The sequence below is a fragment of the Callithrix jacchus genome, chromosome 6, assembly GCF_049354715.1.
Source record: "Callithrix jacchus isolate 240 chromosome 6, calJac240_pri, whole genome shotgun sequence".
NCBI classification, from domain to species: Eukaryota; Metazoa; Chordata; class Mammalia; order Primates; family Cebidae; genus Callithrix; species Callithrix jacchus.
Genome location: NC_133507.1, coordinates 74,948,772 through 74,969,696, shown reverse-complemented (window position 1 = coordinate 74,969,696; position 20,925 = coordinate 74,948,772). Strand labels below are relative to the sequence as shown.

The 20,925-nt window shown below is 32.9% G+C and overlaps 2 long non-coding RNA genes across 3 annotated transcripts in view; one reads left to right on the top strand and one right to left on the bottom strand.

The window, feature by feature from the left end:
• Positions 1–3,470, top strand: part of LOC144576802 (uncharacterized) — a 53,764-nt gene extending 50,294 nt beyond the window's left edge. Inside the window, exon 3 of the long non-coding RNA XR_013519340.1 lies at positions 922–3,470. This is a non-coding gene — a long non-coding RNA (uncharacterized LOC144576802). The remainder of the gene's footprint in view (positions 1–921) is intronic.
• LOC128932377 (uncharacterized) overlaps positions 2,661–20,925 on the bottom strand; it is a 365,408-nt gene continuing 347,143 nt past the window's right edge. For both annotated transcript variants that reach the window (XR_013519342.1, XR_013519341.1), the window contains exon 5: positions 2,661–2,752. This is a non-coding gene — a long non-coding RNA (uncharacterized LOC128932377). The remainder of the gene's footprint in view (positions 2,753–20,925) is intronic.

The window sequence follows — 20,925 nt, the reverse complement described above, 5'->3', positions numbered from 1 at the left end:
AAATATTTATTCCTAGGTCTGGACACTTTCTTGATGTTCAGACATATTTTCAACTACTTTCTGAGCATTTCATATTGGTACTCCACCAGTTTTTTAAAAACAATGTGTTCCAACTGGAACTCATTCTCTGTCACTCTCTCTTCCTCTCCCAGACTCTTTCAAACCAAAGCCATTACCCACAACTGTAGTGACAAACTTGAATGAATAAGGCCATTATCCCACTTTCATAAATCTTTATGTTTATATTAGAAACACGTTTTTAAAATAAGTTGAAACTTCTGCAACTGCACTTTCCAACATTGTTTTGACACAAAGCTGGATTGAAAATTTGTGGGAAATAAACAGTAGGAAACTGTGGTGATCAAAGACTGGATGAGGTAGGCATTTTCTCCAAAAAACAAAATATATATATGTGTATATGTATACACACATTCAAGGTAAAAAGGTTTAATTTCAGATAAGAGAAACTGGTTATAAAACTAATAAAGAACCCTGAATAGACTGTCACCAATCTACATTGCCATATATTTGAATGTTTCTACTTCCTCTACCACATGAACAAGCTATTCGAGCAAAACCAAAAATAGGCAAGAGATAGGGGGCAGAGAAAGTCAGAAATGCTTGGGAAAGAAGTACAAAATAGTTTGATTAACAATGTACTTTGGGCAATTTCAGTTGTCTTTGGAACATAAATTATGAACAAGAGAATGTTGGAATTTTGTTTGTATTGGATGTCACCACTGTGATATTAACACTGATTCTCCACAATAAAAATTTATTTCTGAGCCAAATAAATATTTATCAAAAGGTATATTTTAGAGAAAAAATATCCGACTCATTTCTGATAATTCATGCTGAGAGGAAAATAAATGAACTCACTATGTCTTGTGTGACAGTCATGCATTTTATTTTCACTTTCAGGGTGTAGCACTGTAAATGTTTGTCGGAAACAACACTATCAGGAAATATGATTATCCTGGAATATATTTGAAGACAGTTCAGCCAAAATATATCCAAAACAGTTTAAGGTGAAACAATCGCAGCAATATATCTCAAGAAATGATTTTTAGTTGTATACAGGCTCTTTTTCCTTACAGTTAAATGTGTCTGTAGAAAAGAAATAACCTAAATGTCTTCAAATTTTTGAATATTTGCTTCACTCATAAAATGCTTAATACTAGTTGGTATACTTGTTTATATAATAAACTTTCATTAGAATGTTCTGCATGTAACATATAAAAAATGTCACAAAACAATAATTTTATAAAGCAAGCAAGAAAGCTTTCAATTTTCAGTCTACCTATAGGTTTTATCATGAAGTCAAAATATTATTTCTTTTGTGTAAACTATAAGTATAGATTTTCCTAATTATTAGTGTACTCTCTAACAAGAGATAAGTTAGCATCAGTGTTACTATTCTGATAACTACTTCTCATTCACATCAAATTTAATTTGGCTTGAGTAATAAATCTTTATTTTGATTGTCCTTAGTCTTGGTTCTCAGACTTTATTAAATAAATGATGCATATAATTTACTTTTTTCCATTAAATTATTGCTCTCTAGGTCATGAAGTTTATAGTCATGAAATTCTACAATAATATTATCTTTATAAGATTGGTTTCCATCATTTCACATAAATTATACCTGTTTAGACTGTCTATTACTAGGTAAAGAATTTCTTTTGTTCAATTCTGCTTTTACTTTTTGTATCTAATGATTAATGTGTCTTAAATAATATATATATATATTTATTTGGTGGTTTTTGATTTTTATTATTTTTTAGTTATGTTCTTTCAAGATAATTAGATTTTACAATTTTTATTTTAATACTATTGATCTTGGAATGCTATATTAATAAATACATGGGTACATTTAAATATTTTGCTATAAAGCAGCAGTTATAGTCTTAATGTATTTAAAAAAGTCATAATTCTTAAATATACATATCAAAGTAGACATATTAAAATAAATGTTATGTATATATTCCACACATATTAATGTTTGATATTCAAAAATGAGCTTATGAAATACAGAATGATGCTGTCATAAGCCAGATTTTTACCTAGAAGTAAAAGAATATCTGTAGATTGAAAGGAGTGCTTCAAATAGAGTAAGAGTAATAGGCTATGAGAATACTCATGCCCGGGTTTCTACCCAGGCAGCAGACAGATGATAGGGGTGGCTTCCCAGAAGAGACAGCACACAGCTGAATTTCAGGGATTAATAGAAGCTAACTAGGAGCAAATAAAATGAAAGATTATTCCCTATTGAGTGAACTGTATATGTAAACTCACAAACATAAACCCACCAAAAAAAAAAGACAGATTATGATATTCAAGAATTGCTAAGGCAGTTCTTGTAGACATAAAGCATAGAGAGTGTAGTTAGCAACAGCAAGAGGTTAGAATGAACAAGGCATTTTGGTGCTTATATCACAAGAGCTATGTCTCAGCATATTCCTGTGATGATGGAGTTGCTCAAAAAGTCCTCTGTTTTCTACATAAACATATTCTACGTCCCACATCCCAACACCCTATCCAAAGTTGAAAAGAGTAGGCAGAGCATCTGAAAAAAGCCAGGCAGGCAATTTGTAGAATTGATAACCTTTTGGGTTTTATAATCTAGCCATTCTAGATATCTAGGAAATTAATATACCTTACCTCCCTTCATCAAATTTTTAGTCAGCACTTATGACTGTATAGATTTGCAGAAGAATCTTGAATGTATTGGCCATGGACAGAAATTCCAGGTCTGAAAATAAAAAGCACAGAAAAAAAAATGTAAATATGCATATAATGAAGATACTATTTTGTCAAGATACAAAATATTGAATTGCATTTAATAAGCCAAAAGAAATGTTGCCCATCATCAAATAGTTCTGAACAACTGGAAATACAATTTATCTTACATGACTGAGGTATTTATGAACTCTTGACAGCTAATTAGAATTTTTTAATGTTATCATGGATAGATGGACTGATAGGTAATATTTATATGTGGATCCATTTATAAAACTCTTTTAAATTTCAATAGTCAATCCATATTTTATTGGTTTAATTAGTTTGGACTAATTAGTTAATTAGTGTAGAATTACTAGGTAGATTTTGAAAAACACTGATACATATTTTATTCAAGAATTAATCTGCCTGGCTTTTAGTTGTATAATTACTTTTCTAAAGCCCATACAAATAATGAAAATACTCTAGGGGAGACTGGCATTTATTATGCAACTACTAAATGATTAATTACCATTAATAAACTTTCAAAATGACTGTAAAAGATTTTTATAATCTATGGAGAAATAGATCAAGATCTGGAAAAAGTAACATTTAATCCAATAGCAAACATTAGAGCCTGTGTTTCTATACTGGTCTAATTTAAAACCAATATATTTTCATATATAACTCTATAGAGTATTTCATTTATAAAATGTACATTTGTGCCATTAAAATGAATTACTGTTTAAACATCATACATTCTCAGCTTTCTCTGAAATTCACACTTACTTATTTGTGACACAGAGCTGGACACTCTTGCCCTCTACCAAAACCATAGTGCTAAACTGACTTCATAACAGGTCATAGTTAGTAATATGTGTTAGGTTCTAGGATAATAATTTATAATTATACTCATTTCAACTTAAATATGTTAAAAGTAAGTATATAGCTGATTTTAAGTCAATTGTGCTCAACTCTGACTATGGGTTATACTACTAGAGGTAAATTTAAAGAAATATACCCTTGCCCAGGGCCCGTCATACAGCATTTTTATCAGAAATGATGAAGAAGGAAAAAGGCATTAGGATTTCATAAAGTTGTCCAGGTGATTTGATTGATCAACTAGAACTGAGAAGCAATACTTTTAAATTTGAGCCTTTTATTCAATAAAATACTGGAAGTCTTGGCCAAAGCAGTTAGGTAAAAAGAAGAAATACATGATATTCAGTTGGAAAGGAAGAAGTCAAATTAGCCTTGTATACAAGGTCTTATATGTGGAAAAAACTAAAGACTCCACCAAAAAAAAAAAAAAATGTTAGAACTGATAAATGAATTCAGTCAAGCTGCAGGATACAAAAATCAACATACAAATTCAGTAACATTTCTGTATGCCAGCAGTAAACATCCTGAAAACAAAACCAAAAAAGCAATCTCATTTACAATAGCTATAGAGAATATAAAATACCCAGGAATTTGTTTAGTCAAAGATGTGGAATACCTATAAAAGGACTGATGAAAGTAATTGAAGAAGATACAATAAATGGGAAAATATTCCATGATCATACATTAGAAGAATTAATATTGTTAACATGACAATACTACCCAAAGCATTTTAAAGAGTCAATGCATTCCCTATCAAAATACCAATAACGTTCTTCACAGAAATCAAGAAAAAATACCCTCACTTTGGGAGTCTGAGGCAGGCTGATCACAAGGTCAGGAGTTTGAGACCAGACTTGCTGATATAGTGAAACCCCATCTCTACTAAAAATACAAAAATTAGCTGGGAGTTGTGGCACACACTTGTAGTCCCAGCTACTTGGGAGGCTGAGGCAGAATTGCTTGAACTGGTGAGGTGAAGGTTACAGTGAGCCAATGTGCCACTGCACTTCAAACTGGATGACAAAACAAGACTTCATTAAAAAAAAAATCCTAAAATTTACATGGAACTCAAAATATCCCAGATAGCCAGAGGTATCCTGAGCAAAAAGAACAAAGCTAGAGGCAGCACATTTCATACATAAAACTACAGTAATCAAATTAGCATGGAAATGACATAAAAGTGGACACTTAAACCAATGGAACAAAGTAGAGAACCCAAACATAAGTCTGTACATTTACAGCCAACTAATTTTAAACAAAGGCACCAAAAAACGTACATTAAGGAAAGAACAGCTTCTTCCATAACTGGTGCTGGGAAGGCTGTATATGCAGAAGAATAAAACTAGATCTTTATCTCTCACCATTTACAAAACTCCAATCAAAATGGATTAAAGATTTTAATCCAAGCCCCGAAACTATGAAACTGCTAAAAGGAAATACTGAAAGAACATCCCAGGACATTGGGTCTGGGCAAATAATTTTTGTGTACGATTTCAAAAGGACAGACAACAAAACCAAAATTGGAAAAATAGGCTACACCAAGCAAAAAGCTCTGCACAGCAAAGGAAACAGTCAACACAATGAAGAAACATTCCACAGAATTAAAGAAAATATTTTCCAACTATCCATTTGACAATGGATTTATAAAAATATATAAGGTTCTCAAATAACTCAATAACAAAATCCCAGTAACTCAATTTAAAAAATTGATCTGAATAGACATTTCTCAAAAGAAGACATGCAAATGGCAAACAGATATATGGAAAAGACTCAACATCAATAATCATCATGGAATTGCAATTAAAATCACAATGTGCTATCATCTTAACTCAGTTACAATGACTATTATAAAAAAAAATAGCAAATGCTGATGAGGATGTGAAGAAAGGGGAACTCTTTCATACACTTTAGTTGGAAATGTAAATTAGTACAACCATTTTGGGAAATGGTATGATGTTTCCTCAAAAAACTAAAAATGGAATTACCATGTTTTTCAGCAATTCCACTATTAGGTATAAATCCAAAAGAAAGGAAGTTAATATTATCAGAGAGATATCTTCACTCCCATGTTTATTGGAGCACTAATCACAATGGTCAAAATATGGAATAAACATAAGTGCCCATCCATGGATAAATGGATGAAGAAAATATGGTATATATACACAATGAAGCACTATTCTGCCATGAATAAAAAATAATGAAATTCCATCATTATCAGCAACATGACGGAACTGGAGGTCATTATGATAAGTGAAGTAAGCCAAGTGCAGAAGTACAAATATCACTTTGTTGTTCATATGTGGGAGCTAAAAAAAAGTGGATCTCATCAAGATAGAGATTAGATTGGTCAAGAGAAGATTAGTTCCCAGAGGTGGGGAAGGGTAGGAAGGAATGGGAAATAAAATGAAGTTGATTAATTTGCAGAAATACACGCTTAGGTAGAATAAAGACCTGGTGTTTGATAATACCAGTAGGGTGACTACAGTTAACATTAATCTTTATTGTACATTTCAAAATAGCTAGAAGAGGACAATTTGAGTATTCCTAGCATAAAGAAAAATGTTTAAAGTTATGGGCAGCCCAATTACCCTAATTTGATTATATAAATGTGTCAAACTATAGGAGCCCACAATGTATGTACATCTATTATATATAAAACAAGAAACTTTAAAATCTCAATATAAAAAAATTGAGTCTGGGTGATATTGTCCAAAATCTAACATAAGAGAATAACATAAAAAACTGATACATTTTGGGGTTTTTCTTAGCTTACTGTGCTGTGCAATGGAAACTTGATGTAGTTGTCACTTGTTATAATCTATTGAGTGAATAGATTCCCCTGTAGGGGATAATGTTTCAAACTGTGTTGTTAATCTATCCAATGTATGACTTTCAAAATGACATATGGCATTTTGCCATTTTAAAGCTACTTAAGTAACAGACAATTCTTTCCATTAATATATGGAAAAAAATGTCAATTATTTAAAATTTTAGGTACACATAGTTAAATTACTCTTTCTATGTTTTGCTTTAATACATGCATAATATGTACTTGATAATACAAAAATATTTATTATATTACTCGTTATTTCAAAAACATTGATTGTAATGGATAAGTGATTGATTTTCCCAAATTCATAGGTCCTTATAAAAACAGATTTAAATTAATGATACATGAAGAGCAATCTAATTTTCTCCCTGAATAAAAATAACATTGTTTAAGTACAAATATATAAATAATGTGGTAAAAACAAATAAAACTGAAATAGAAAACATATGATAAGATGAGGCATAGTAATTATAACTATGTGATGTTTAAAATAGGATTTTTGGGGAGGGAGGCAGAAATCTTGGTCTTATTAGCTCGCACACTTTCCATTAATGTAGCTGAAACATATATAAAATTCACAGGATAAACCATGTTTTCCTCATTTATGCACTTTTTGAAGTGTTTAAATTCAACCAAAATCTTATGATATTTTGCATAATTTCTATGTAGCATACTGTTAATAATGTCTCTAGATTCATTAGAAAAAGGAATTTATAACTCATATGTTTCATAACTTCTCTTAGAACAGATTACATATTCAATATCTTTTATTACTTCAATATGTATAAAATCCAATATTCACATTAGTACTTCTAAATGAGTTAGGTTTTTAAAAATAATATAAGGATTAAATACTATATATATTACTTTAGTATTACACATATTATTAACATATATGAGTGTATTACTTTTTGGGTGCATTACCTACTTATTAATTGCTGTTCATTGTAATTGCTCTGTTCTTTTCATGTTCATGAATCTTAGAAATTAGAGCCTGGGAAAAAGTAGTATTTGCCAAAAAAAAACCCATATGATTTTCTTTATAAAAATGGTGATAACTTAGAGGCATCAACTATATGGTCTATAAGAAATTGACATTAAATATATGACAAAGGAAGCATACCATGAGAAATTTACAGGAATAATTACCAGTTACAAACTAATAACATAAAAAATTCACCAAACACTAACTTTACATGTTTATTTATCCATCTACATTTATGTAGACATCAAATAAAGACATTTATGTCCTGTAAACCCAAAACATATTATGAAATAATGAATTATTTACAACATACTTTGTGAGAAGAATGACTGGTCTTAGGAAATTTAACATTTGAAGTTGCCTAAACAGTGTTATTACATGTTCATTTTCATTTCATATTTACTTGGCAATTGCTTTAAAATATTTTGATATGTTCGATCTATTAACATATCTCAACTAGAAGAGTTTTTAATTATAAAATTTCTCTTTGACTATTATTTTTTATTATACACTGTTCTTTTAAATCTTACAAAGTACTCCAAATATATTTTTTTTAATTTGTGAAATCAAGTCAGAATCTACATTTAAAGTCCCTTTTTCTTTATAAGCATACATAAATATTCACATAAACACACAAAATTAAACACACATGACAAAATTAAAGACATTTGTTAAGAGTATATACTTTACATTTGACAACAAAGTATTTTCATTGTAGCTGAGTAAGTTTATATTGAAGAAAAATGAGAATTCGAAAGAAGGCATCAAGACAAACTGAATGTGTATTTATTGTTCTTTTGTATTTTAGATTTAAATTTAATGTAATTTCAGAATTAAACTACTCACATTTAACATCATTTTTGAGTTAAGAAAGCATTTTTGGTGAATGGACCTCTAGGGAGTAATATTCATTTTCAATGTACTCCTAAGTTGGACAGCAAGCACACCATTTTGTCCTTCCCAAACAGATTCCTGCCTTTGTAATTTCATTTATCTTTATTTTCAAAATTGGCTCTTATTAAAGTGTATCTTGCTAAGCCTTCACACTTTGAAGGCATTTATGCCCTGTAAACATAAAGCAGCATTATGCTGCTTTCATTCTCCCAGGTGAAATTGAATTTTAAATATGAAACTATGTTGTGTATGTTTTTTTAAGGAAAAAAAAATCTCCCTCAAACTGACCTCCTACTTGAGTTCATTTTGTTTGATCTACTCAATTTTAAGGAGATTTTGCCATTAATTATAAGCTAGAATGAGTATTTTCAAGGGCATGATATTGTGTAGTTAATGACAACAGAACTAACTATGGAACTTATTAATCATAACCGCTGTCCTTTCTTAGAATTCCTAGGATAAAGTGCCTGTTTTTGCAGTACTCCTTTATCTCACTATCTAAAAACTAAGTAGTCTCTAAGTTGCCCAGCTATATTTCACAGCATTTCTGCAAAGATTGTTCATCAAATACTTTAACATATAACTGTTACTATTTTAATTTGATTAGGTTTTTCCTAAATGACTAACTATGATTTCAATGTTCATGAACGTAAAACTGGTTGTAATGCCCCTTGATTCTTTCTACCTTGGAAGACAAAATGTCCAGCCTGTGACTTGTACAAAATAAGCTTTCTGTTGTTATATTCTGAGGTTACCAAGTCACGTGAATATGACTTTCTTTAATCACTGGATTTAAAGTAACATGAGAACCACCAGAAGTTTTGAATCACAACTACAAGTGAATTTTACAATGTTTTAAGTTTAAATATCCTTAACTCAAGGTCAATTATAAGAAATTCTTCCACGTATGCAGTTGAGTCATGTAAACAAGGGGAGCTTAACATCATGAAAAATTATCTTCCTACTGTTCACACTGTATAGGCAACATTAATTTTATAAGTTACTTATCCTACCCAGGATGCCAGACAGAAAGGAAATTGACTGAAAATCTCACCGAAACTGAATATAATAAGGTTAGTTAATAAACTATTAAGAAAATAGCCCCTTCAGCAAAAACTCGTCAGAAACACACCTTGATGTTTACAAGTATTACTTGTTGCCGTGAGGGACAATATATAGCATGGGGAAAATGTGTTTCTCAGTAAAAGATGTTAGAGCAAAACTTGTATAGTATTTGGACTTTGGTTAGGTAATTTGTGGGAGTGTCTGAGGAAGCAGAAATTTGCTCTAAATTGAATGCTGACATTCATTAGGGGCAATTCTATCATTCAGTATCTCAACGAATCTTACCTATAAGGAAGGGAGCCTGGAATGAAAAAAAAACTGTATTCATTGCAGAATTCAGAATCATCACTCACGTTAGCCAAGAGAGGACACTTTGTGAAATAGCTTTGTTTTCTTTCTATATTTATCAAAGTTTCAGAATATCCTTATCCAAACTTAGTATTCTGCAAGATGGTTTGTGCCCAACTGCAGAACAAAATGGTCAGCTTGTAATGAATAACACTGACATTTAGGTGGGAGCATCAGATCAGTTTCAGATATCAGAGGATACTGTTATCTTTCTTATTAAGAAGTCTTCAATTTCTAAGACTATGCTGTGAGAACAACTAAGAAGGGTTATATCACCTGCCTCCACAAGTTGCCATGTGGTTGCTGTCAGTTGGACTCAAGTCACAGCAACAGGCGATGTTATCACTTTCATTTCCAATACTTTATTGCAGTGGGTCATTGTTTGTTTTGTCTTCATTGGCAATTATTTTTTTTTAGAAGAGTAATTTTTCACCTTCCCACTTTACAAGGAATACATTTGCGTGTTGAATACTTAGAAAATATAAGCAATGAGTAATAAAAATGACTTCTAATTCCACTATGTAGATAATTGTTAATATTTTGACTTGCATGTTCCCAGTGCCCATGCATAAATATGCACACACCCCTCCATGCATTTATATATCTCTATAGGTAAAAAAATTTGACCAAATTAATGCTCTTATATACCTCAAAAAGGTCTAAAAACTGAAATCGTGTAATATTCAACTAGTGACTCAAAACTTAGTCATGCCCCAACTAAAGAAATTTTAAGCTTGGTTTGAAAATGGATGCTTTAGAAAAAAAAAATAATTCCTACTCAGGTTGGGCTTGTAACTGATTTCATTCTTCCATGTATGTATGACTGTATACAAATTTTCATTACTGTATAACCTATAAAAGTGAAAGCATGTTAACTAAGTGAACATGCCCAGGTAATCACCATTTAAATAAAGACACAATGCAGTATGAGCCCAGGAATCTTCTTTTTTTAAAACTTTTAAATTTAAAATTTTTGTGGATATACAGTAGGTGTATATATTAATGGGGTATATGAGACACTTTGATACAGGTAGGCAATGCACAATAATCACATCATGGTAAATGGAGTATCCATCCCTTCAAACATTTTTTCTTCATGTTAGAAGCAATCCAATTATGCTCTGATTTTTGGTTCTTATGATGGTGCTTTATTGTATGTTGTATTAGAGTGTTTTCACACTGCTGATAAAGACATATCCATTCCTGGGCAATTTACAAAAGAAAGAAGTTTAATTGGACTTACCATTTAATTCTACCTCACACTCATGGTGGAAGACAAAGAGGAAGAAGGATGGTTCCTTAGGTGGATGATGGCAGGAAAAAATAGAGAGCTTGTGCAGAGAAATTCCCATTTTTAAAACCATAGGATCTTGTGAGACCCATTCACTATCATGAGAACAGCATGGGAAAAATCCAACCTCATGATTCACTCATCTCCCACTGGGTCTCTCCCATAATACATGGAAATTATGTTAGCTACAAGATGATATTTGTGTGGGGACACAGGACCAAAATATCATTCTGCCCCTGTCAAGTCTCATATCTTCACATTTCAAATCCAATCATGTCTTCCCAACATTCCCCAAAGACTCAACTTATTTCAGCATTAACTCAAAAATCCAGTCCAAAGTCTCAACCAAGACAAGGCAAGTCCCCTCTGCCTATGAACCTATCAAATCAAAAGCAAGTTAATTACTTCCTAGATACAATGAAGGTACAGGCATTGGGTAAATACAGGCATTCCAAACAGGAGAAACTGACTCAAACAAAGGGGCTACTGATCCCTTGCAAGTTCAAAATCCAGCAGGGCAGTCAAGTCTTAAAGCTCTAAAAATCTCATCTGACTCCACATCTCATATCAAGGTCACGCTGATGCAAGAGGTGGGTTCCCAAAATCTTGGGCAACTCTTCCCCTGTGGTTTTGCAGGGTACAGCTTCCTTCCTGGCTGCCTTCATGGGCTGGCATTGCATTTCTGTGGCTTTTCCAACCACATAGTGTAAGCTGACAGTGGATCTACCATTCTGGGGTATCAAGAACTGTGGTCCTCTTCTCACAGCTCCAATAGGCAGTATCCCAGTAGGGACTCTGTGTGGGAGCTCCCAAACCTCTTATTTGCCTTCTGCACTGCCCTGGCAGAAGTTCTCCATGATAATTCTGCCCCTACAGCAAAATTCTGCCTGGACATCCAGATGTTTCCATTCATCTGAAATCTAGGCAGAGGTTCCCAAACCTCAATTCTTGACTTCTGCACCCTCTCAGGCTCAACAACATGGGGAAGCTGTCAAGGCTTGGGGCTTGCACCTTTTGAAGCCACATCCCAAGTTCTAGCTTGGCTTGTTTCAGCCACAGCTGGAGTGACTGGAACACAGGGCACCAAGTCCCTAGGCAGCACACAGCACTGGGACCCTGGGCCTGGCCAAAGAAAGAGTTTTTCCTCCTAGGCTTCCAGGCTTGTGATGGGAGAGAGTGCCAGGATGACCTCTGACATGCCCTGGAGATAATTCCCCCATTTTCTTGGGGATTAACATTCAGCTCCTCATTACTTATGAATATTTCTGCAGCTGGCTTGAATTTCTCCTCAGAAAATGAAAGAATCACCTTTGTTCTATTTCCCAGCAAGTTCCTTATTTCCATCTGAGACCACTGCAGCTTGGACTTTATTGTCCATATTGCTATCAGCATTTTGGGCAAAGTTATTCAACAAGTTTCTAGGAAGTTCCAAACTTTACCACATTTTCCTGTCTTCTGAGCCCTACAGACTGTTTCAACCTCTGCCTCTTACCCAGTCCCAAAGTTGCTTTGACAATTTTGGGTATCTTTTCACCAGCACCCCACTCTACTGGTACGAATTTACTGTATTAGTCTATTTTCACACTGCTAATTAAGATATACCCAAGACTGAGAAATTTACAAAAACAAAAAAAAAGAGGTTTAATTGGACTTACAGTTCCACGTGGTTGGAGATGCCTCACAATCATGGTGGAAGACAAGGAGGAGTGAATCACATCTTATATGGATGGTGGCAGGCAATAAAAAGAGAGCTTATGCAGAGAAACTCCCGTTTTTACAACCATCAGATCTCTGAAACCCATTCACTATCACAATTACAGAATGAGAAAGCCCCACCCCCATGATTCAGTCATCTCCCACCGGGTCCCTCCTACAACATGTGGGAGTTATGGGAGCTACAAGGTGAGATTTGGGTGGAGACACAGAGCCAAACATATCATATATAATATAAAATAACATATGTAGTTAGTTGTTTAAATTTGATATTCCTTCAGGGTGGACTATGAGTGTAAGTTTCTATTTGGCCCTCTTGCTCCCAGCTTCTCCAGGAGTCCTCTTTGTGCTTCTTCCTAATCCCTGTATTACTCCTTCTCACTCCTCCACAAAGATAACCCTAATCTAATTTTTAGTGCAGTATAGTTATCTTTCATGCCTTTAACTTTATATAAATGTAGTTATGCATCATGATTTACTTTGTATTTGGCTGCTTTCACTCAATATCATGCTCCTAAAATTCATTTACTTTCTTTTGTGTAATAGTGGTTCATCAATTTTCAAGGAAACTACTAGCCCACTGTATAAATATTTTACAGGATTTATATTCATTCTACTCTTGATTAACATTTGAGCAGTTTTCGATTTTAGACTACTACAAATAAAGATGCTACGAAGATTTCAGTACAAGTTATTTGGTGCACATATGCATGTAATCTATTCATATATTCCTTTGCATGTGTTTGCTTGGTTGAAGAATATATGTATACCATATTTATCTATAGTCAATATTCGTTGACAGTAGAGCTTACAAATTAGCAAATCATCTTTCCAAAATGATTGCACCAATTTACATTTACAGCAGTTAGTAAGAGTTTTAGCTTCTCCATATCATTGCCAATATTTAGCTTTCTTAGTCGTTTTATCTATTTTCCCACTTGATGATGCATTTTCACTCGATGATATTCTCAGAGCAACAAAAGTTATTAGTTTAAAAAGAGTTGAATTGATTTTTTATTTGTTGGGAAGTGTTTTTGATCTATTAAAGCCATATTTGCCTAATCTGAGGGTAGGAAGCTAATCTGTGATGCTATTTTTGGAAGGTATGGTATTGCCTATCATATGTTAATGTAAAAGCCTCTGGAATTTATTTGGGATTATTTTCATTTTAGTTATATCTCAAGATTCATAATTTTACCTAGTCATCCAATTAAGATAGAAGTATTTATTGATCATTACTCATTATATGCAGGCATTAAAATATCACATATACCCCATAAATATTTACAAATATTATGAAGCAATAAATAAACCTGTTCCTAGTCCCCATTTTGGACTACAGAATTTCAGAATTCTGAGACGTGGCCTATGCAACGTGATTTTTCAACTCCTCCATGGTATTCCAATATCCAGCCAGGGCTGAAAACTGCTCTGCGTGTAAACTTGATGAAAGAAGATACATTTGTCTATTTCTGTGTTGTTCACAGCTCTATATCGAAATGCCTTAAACAGTCCCTAACATCCAGTAAATGCTTAATAAGCATTCGTTGAGTTAAATTAAAAAGTATTGAAGATTATCCATTACTACTCTTTACAATGCTATGTGCAATATTTATAAACTGTCCATAGATGTGTGGGTAAGTTCTATAACTCTTATATGAAAATTTAATTTTAATGGTACCTCAATATATTGATTAAAATACCTTATAATAATTCTGCCAGCATTAGTTCTCCATTTTTTTCTTAAGATCATCTTTATTATTTTTCCTTTTGTGGTATGTAGAAAGGCAATTAATTTCATTGCTAAAATACTTTTCAATTGTAAAAGATGATTTGTAGATTAACTTGGATGCTTTATTGTCAATATATTAACTTTGAATAATGGGTGTTTTTTTGTATCTGTCAGTCATTAAACTTTTATTTTCTTGTTATCTTTTGTGACAAACCAGACCTTTAGTACTTTGCTAAATAAAACTGATGATTGCAGGAAGCTTTGTCTTGTTCTTAATTTCAGAAAAGGGGAGGATGTTTTTAATTCTTCACTGTTAACTATGATGTTAATTGTTTCCATCTGTGGTTGTTTCCTTTCTGACTTAATGACTTCCTTCAATAATTGGTTGCATTTATATCAATCTTCTGCTACAAATTTCACCCAGTCTTTGTAGTTTTCCTTGGCTTTTGAAAGACACTTTACATGAATATAGAATTCTAGTTTGTCAATTATTTTCTTTCATCACTTTGAAGATGTCATTATTCTGGTTTTTTTCCTCTATTTTTCTTTGACTACTTTAAAAAAAATTCTTTTATTTTTTGGTTGCAAGCTTGATTTTATTTATGTTTTTCTTGCTTAAGGTTTAGAGCAAATCTTAAAACTGTGGCTTTATGTCTCTTGTTACTTTTAGAAAATGCTCAGCTATTATCGCATATATATTTTTCTGCCTCATTCCACTCTGCTCACTTTTTTGTAGTCTAAGTACATATATTTTAGATTTTTTTTATGCCTTGTCCTATACATCTTTTTCTTTTTTCTACTTTCTACATTTAGCTTAATTTCTGTTAATTTATTCTTTTGTGTATACGGTTTTCTATGATCTAACTTTTAATTTGTTAATAATAAGTCTCTGATTAAATTTATTGTGCCCCTAGTTTTAATTTCTATATTTGTAAGTTCCAGATTTTCCATTTCATTTTTTATCATTATCAATGTTCTGTATGCTCTGTCTTTAAATTCAACTTTTTGAATAATAATCACAATTAGTTTAATCCTCATGTATATTAACTTTATGAACAGTCTCCTTTAAATCTGTTTCTAGTATCTGCTTATTCTTCAAGATTTTGGTAAAATTTTGCATTTTTGCATTCCTTTCCATGGAAAATATGTATTTAAAAACATAAAAATTAGAGCTTTTACGATTTTTATTTTTTTTATTTTCTTTTTTTATGAGACGGAGTTTCGCTCTTGTTACCCAGGCTGGAGTGCAATGGCGCGATCTCAGCTCACTGCATGCAACTTCCGCCTCCCAAGATCAAGTTATTTTCTTGCCTCAACCTCCTGAGCAGCTGGGATTACAGGCAATGTTATCATGCCTGGCTAATTTTTGTATTCTTAGTAGAGATGGGGTTTCACCATGTTTGCCAGGCTGGTCTTGAACTCCTGGCCTCAAGTGATCCACTCACCTCAGTTTCCCAAGTTTCTGGAATTAGAAGCATGAGCCACCACTCCCAGCCAATTTTTACCTTCTTCCAGAGTCTACTTACTTTGATTTTGTCAGACATTAGGGTAGGAGCTGATTGCCCTAATTCAATCACAAAATGAGCTGCCTAGTAAGCCCATGACACTTTTCCTTAGTGGGATTTTAATTTCAAATTTTGCCCTTCAACCCCATTGACTGCCACTTCAGCTTCTCTGCTGTTGCTTTTCCTTTGGCTTCATAGACACATTTTGAATCAGCACATGTCTAATACATCAGAACCAAATGTGGGGTCAATTCTCTGCATTTCCTTGATCTTTTTAAATATGCCATCTTTGATATCTCTTTCATGCTTTTGAAACTCTCCTGTCTTGAATTCTTTTTTTTTTTCAAATTTTCCACCTTCCATAGTCATTTTCAGTGATAATTTAGCCTGAAAAAATTATTCTATAATTGCTTCATGGAGAGATCTCTTTAATTTCTTTTTTATTTTCTTCCTCCATAATTTTCAGTTTCAACAGATTCTATAATTGATAAAATTTTATATGTTATTCCACTATACTAACAAGAGCAGAAACCAGTCCCTTCTCATAAATTGCCACGAAAAATGTCAACGCCTAAAACTGCATGCAGTGCTTACTGGGGTCCAGAGCTGTAGAGGTGATGATGTGATGTGTGCAAAAGCACCACTTGCTTCCACTTAAATTATTTCCTATACATCCAAGTGCCTGTACTATAAGCCAAAATATCTGTATAAAACAATTATGTCAAGAATAAGTATTTTCTGGAAAGAAGAATTTATGAAAAGTCTAATAAAAATAGCCCATGACACCAAGAACCAGAAAAAGCACAAACTTAATTAAGAAAGGCAATCGACTGATGCCAGTACAAGGATACTTTCTTTACATGTCAGGATATGCTGACAAGTACTTTAAAGCAGTCATCATAAAAATGCTTCAAAAAGCAATTTTATATTCTTTTGAAACAAAGAATTAGAAATCTTGGCAAATAAATGTTTTAAGAATAAACCAAATGGAAATTATAACACTGAAAAATAAAATGACCAAAGTGAAAACTGGACAGATAGACCCAATAGTAGACTAGAGAGGACAAGGTATAGACTCAGTGGCATCGAGGGCACATTAAATCAGGAACCTGTGCTACTTTTAAGTTTGGTAAAACCTTTTAAGGAACAAGGGATAAATGACACATTTCCAACAGGGGAATGCCAATTTGAATTACCACCAATTTCTAATTTCAAATCACAGAAAACAAAAGAAATGGAATATCTTTCAAGTGTTGAAAGAAAACGCCTGTTTATTTATCTATAAAATACACATGCACATTTACATGTGTATTGGAGAGAGATATATACACAGTATTCATTCTATCAGAATACTGGAATAAGAAGAGAAAAACAGTACGGTAAATAGAGTAGCCAAATAAATAATAGTTGAATCCTTGCCAAAACTGGTGAGATAAATGAAACTTTTCAAGAAGCTAAAGAATCCCAAATAAGGTAAACCCAAGGAAATCTATGTCAACACACATAATAATTAATCTTCTCAAAACTAAAGACAAAGCAAACCAACTTAAAAGTAGCAAGAGAAAAAGGACACATTGCCAACAGGGGAATGCCAATTTGAATTATAGCATATTTCAAATCTGAAATCAGAGGAAACAGAAGAAATTGGCACATCACTTTTCAAAAGCTGAAAGAAAATATCTATGGACATTTTATGTGCATATCTGTCAAGATAAGATACTGTATTAGTCTGTTTTCATACTGCTGTGAAGAACTACCTACTGTGTGATTTATAAAGAAAAGAAGTTTAATTGACTCATAGTTCAGCATGGCTGAAGTTTCCCCAGGGAGGCCTTGGGATACTTACAATCATGATGGAAGGTGAAGGGGAAGCAAGGCACCTTCTTCACAAGGTGATAGGGAGGAGAAATGCCAAAGGAAGGGGAAAAAGCCCCTTTTAAAACAATCAGATCTTGTGAGAACTCACTATCATGAGAACAGCATGAGGGAAACCACTCCTGTAATTATTATCTCCACCTGCTCTCTCCCTTGACACATGAGGATTCTGGGGATTATGGTAACTACAATTCCAAATGAGATTTGAGTGGGGACACAGAATGTAACCATATCAGATATATCTGGCAAGATAAATATATCTATGAATATGTTTCATCTTAAATATACACACATATATTTAATATATATATTAAATATTAAATTCATATATATACACATATATATATGAATAAATTACATCATATTTATTCACACACACACACATATACATATATGTGTCTCGCTCTGTGGCCCAAGCTGGAGTGGAGTGGTGCCATCTCAGCTCAATGCAAACCTCCACCTCCAAGGTTCAAGCGATTCTCCTGCCTCAGCCTCCTGTGTAGATGTGCCTGCCACTCCACACCTGGCTAATTTTTGTAGTTTAGTAGAGATGGCATTTCACCATTTTGGCCAGGCTGATCTTGAAATCCTGACCTTGTGATACACCTGCATCAGCCTCCCAAATTGCCGGGATACAGGTGTGAGCCACCGCACCCAAACAAATAAAAAATTTTTATCTGATGTAACTATCTTTTATGAATGAAGGGAAACAAAGACATTTTCAGACTGTGGAAACAAAAATAATTTGCCTCTAGTATATCTACCATTAAAGAGTGGTTAAACAAATTTCATCAAACATAAATATAATGATTTATAAAAAGAATAATGGAGCATCAAAATGAAGAACAATGATAACAGCAAAAGATGAGCACATACAATACATTATCTTTATCCTCATGAATTTTATACATTATGTTTAATGATTGAAACAAAAATGATAATATTATCTGACACTTAAGGCAATTATATTTAAAAGAGGATATGGTAGAGTGAGCTCAAGTAAAATCAAATTTCCAAACTTCACTTGATACCAGTAGATTAAGATAAGTCACAAAGTATTTTGTGACTAGCGACTACTAATTAAAGTACAGTGAAAAACCCTATAAATCACTGAAGATAAAATTCGAAAAAATGTTCACACAATCCATAGAAAAGAAATGAAGAATAGAGGAATAAAAAAGAGAAGAGGCCAGGTGTGGTGGCTCACGCCTATAATCCCAGCACTTTGGCATGATGATTCTCCCATTGTTCTTCATTTTCAGGTGAATCATGAGGTCGGGAGATTGAGAAAATCCTGGCTAACACAGTGAAAACCCATCTCTACTAAAAATACAAAAAAAAAATAGCCGGTGTGGTGGCATGCACCTGTAGTCCAAGCTATTTGGGAGGCTGAGGCAGGAGAATTGCTTAAAACCAGGAGGCAGAGGTTGCAATGAGCCAAGATCATGCCACCGCCCACCAGCCTGGTGACAGAGTGAGACACTGTCTCAAAAAAATAAATATAAATAACAAATGACAGAATTTGTAATAACAAAAACCTGAAAATAACCCAGTTGCCCTTAAATGAATGATATAATCTATAACATATCTATACCATTAAGAACTTTTCAGCAACCAAAAATAACCAATGATTAATACATAGAAGAGCTTTGGTTGATCTGACAAGTACTAAGTAAAAACACATCAATCCCAAAAGATTAAACATTGTATATGAATTCATTTACATAGAATTATTGAAATGATAAAATTATAGAGTAGAAAATGGTTTAGTTTTGCCATAGATTAGAACTTGGGAGGGTGGGCATGGAGGTATGGTAATAAAAGTCAAGCACAGCAGATCCTGTGGTTATGGAACTATTATGCATGTTGACTCGGTGATGAATACATAAATCTACACACGAGATACAATTTCATAGACATAAATACACACACAAGTGAATAAAAGTAGACCTCAGGAAATCTGAGTTAGAGTTGCAGATTGTATCAATATTAACACCTGGTTGTAACATAGTTCTACAGAAATGTTACCATTAGAGGAAACTGAGTAAATGGTACACAGCATTTCTCTGTGTTATTTGTTACAACTCCACGTGAATGTACAATTATCTCAAATTAAAAGTTTTCTTAAATAATAAAAAAATTATCTATTTTAAAAGAATGTTAGCTACCTAAGTGATTACTTTGTTTTATACCTAGATGAGTACTTTTGCCTTAAATTATTTTTGCCTTTTGTCCAGCAAAGAACTGTGCTATTTTTGTAAGCTCTAAATCAATCATTTAAAGTAGTTATCCAATCAAACAAAATATAAACAATAGATTTTTCTGTATAATAGATCAATGTCACCTTGATCCTCTTATTTGTTGTCACCAATATGGAGAAAAGTTGAATGAACTGTAAATTTAATGATTACAATATCCTACATTTGAAGATTCTTGGACAATAACTCTAGAAAAAGTGAGGAAAAAATAAGGAAAAAATAAAATCTAAACTTCTTTTGGTAGATCATATTATTGTTCAAAATGTCCAGTCTCCCTTTATACATCTTGCTACAGAAGAAGTATATATTTTAGATCACAGACTTGAGACTGGGTTATCTGAATTGCTTTGTGAAATAAAATGTGAGTAAAAACAAATACCTGTAACATGTGCCGCTTAGAAACATTAACAGCCAACTCATCATCTGCTATGTCTTTCATTTCCCCTGCCATGACCCTTAGTTTCAGAGTAGAGAAAATATACAGTTGATCCAAGACAGATCTGCCGTAGCCCAGATGAACATTTTATTCCTAACTATTGGAATTTGAGGGCATTACTTTGTTTTAGACCAATGTTAAGCCTAAGCTGACTGATAATTTTTGTTTTGAGTGCTATGTCCAAGCACTTATATGGAAACTAAGGATTAATTCAGGCTCTTGAATTCATGCATGTAGCTAGAGGATGCCTGCTCCACATAAATACATTTTCCAGGGAAGTTGATTTCAGTTTTTTAAACAAAATAATTAATTCGAATTGCATTTATTATGGAAATAATTATAATGTGTTTATTAATAACCACCTTTTTCAATATTGAATATTTCTTACAGTTT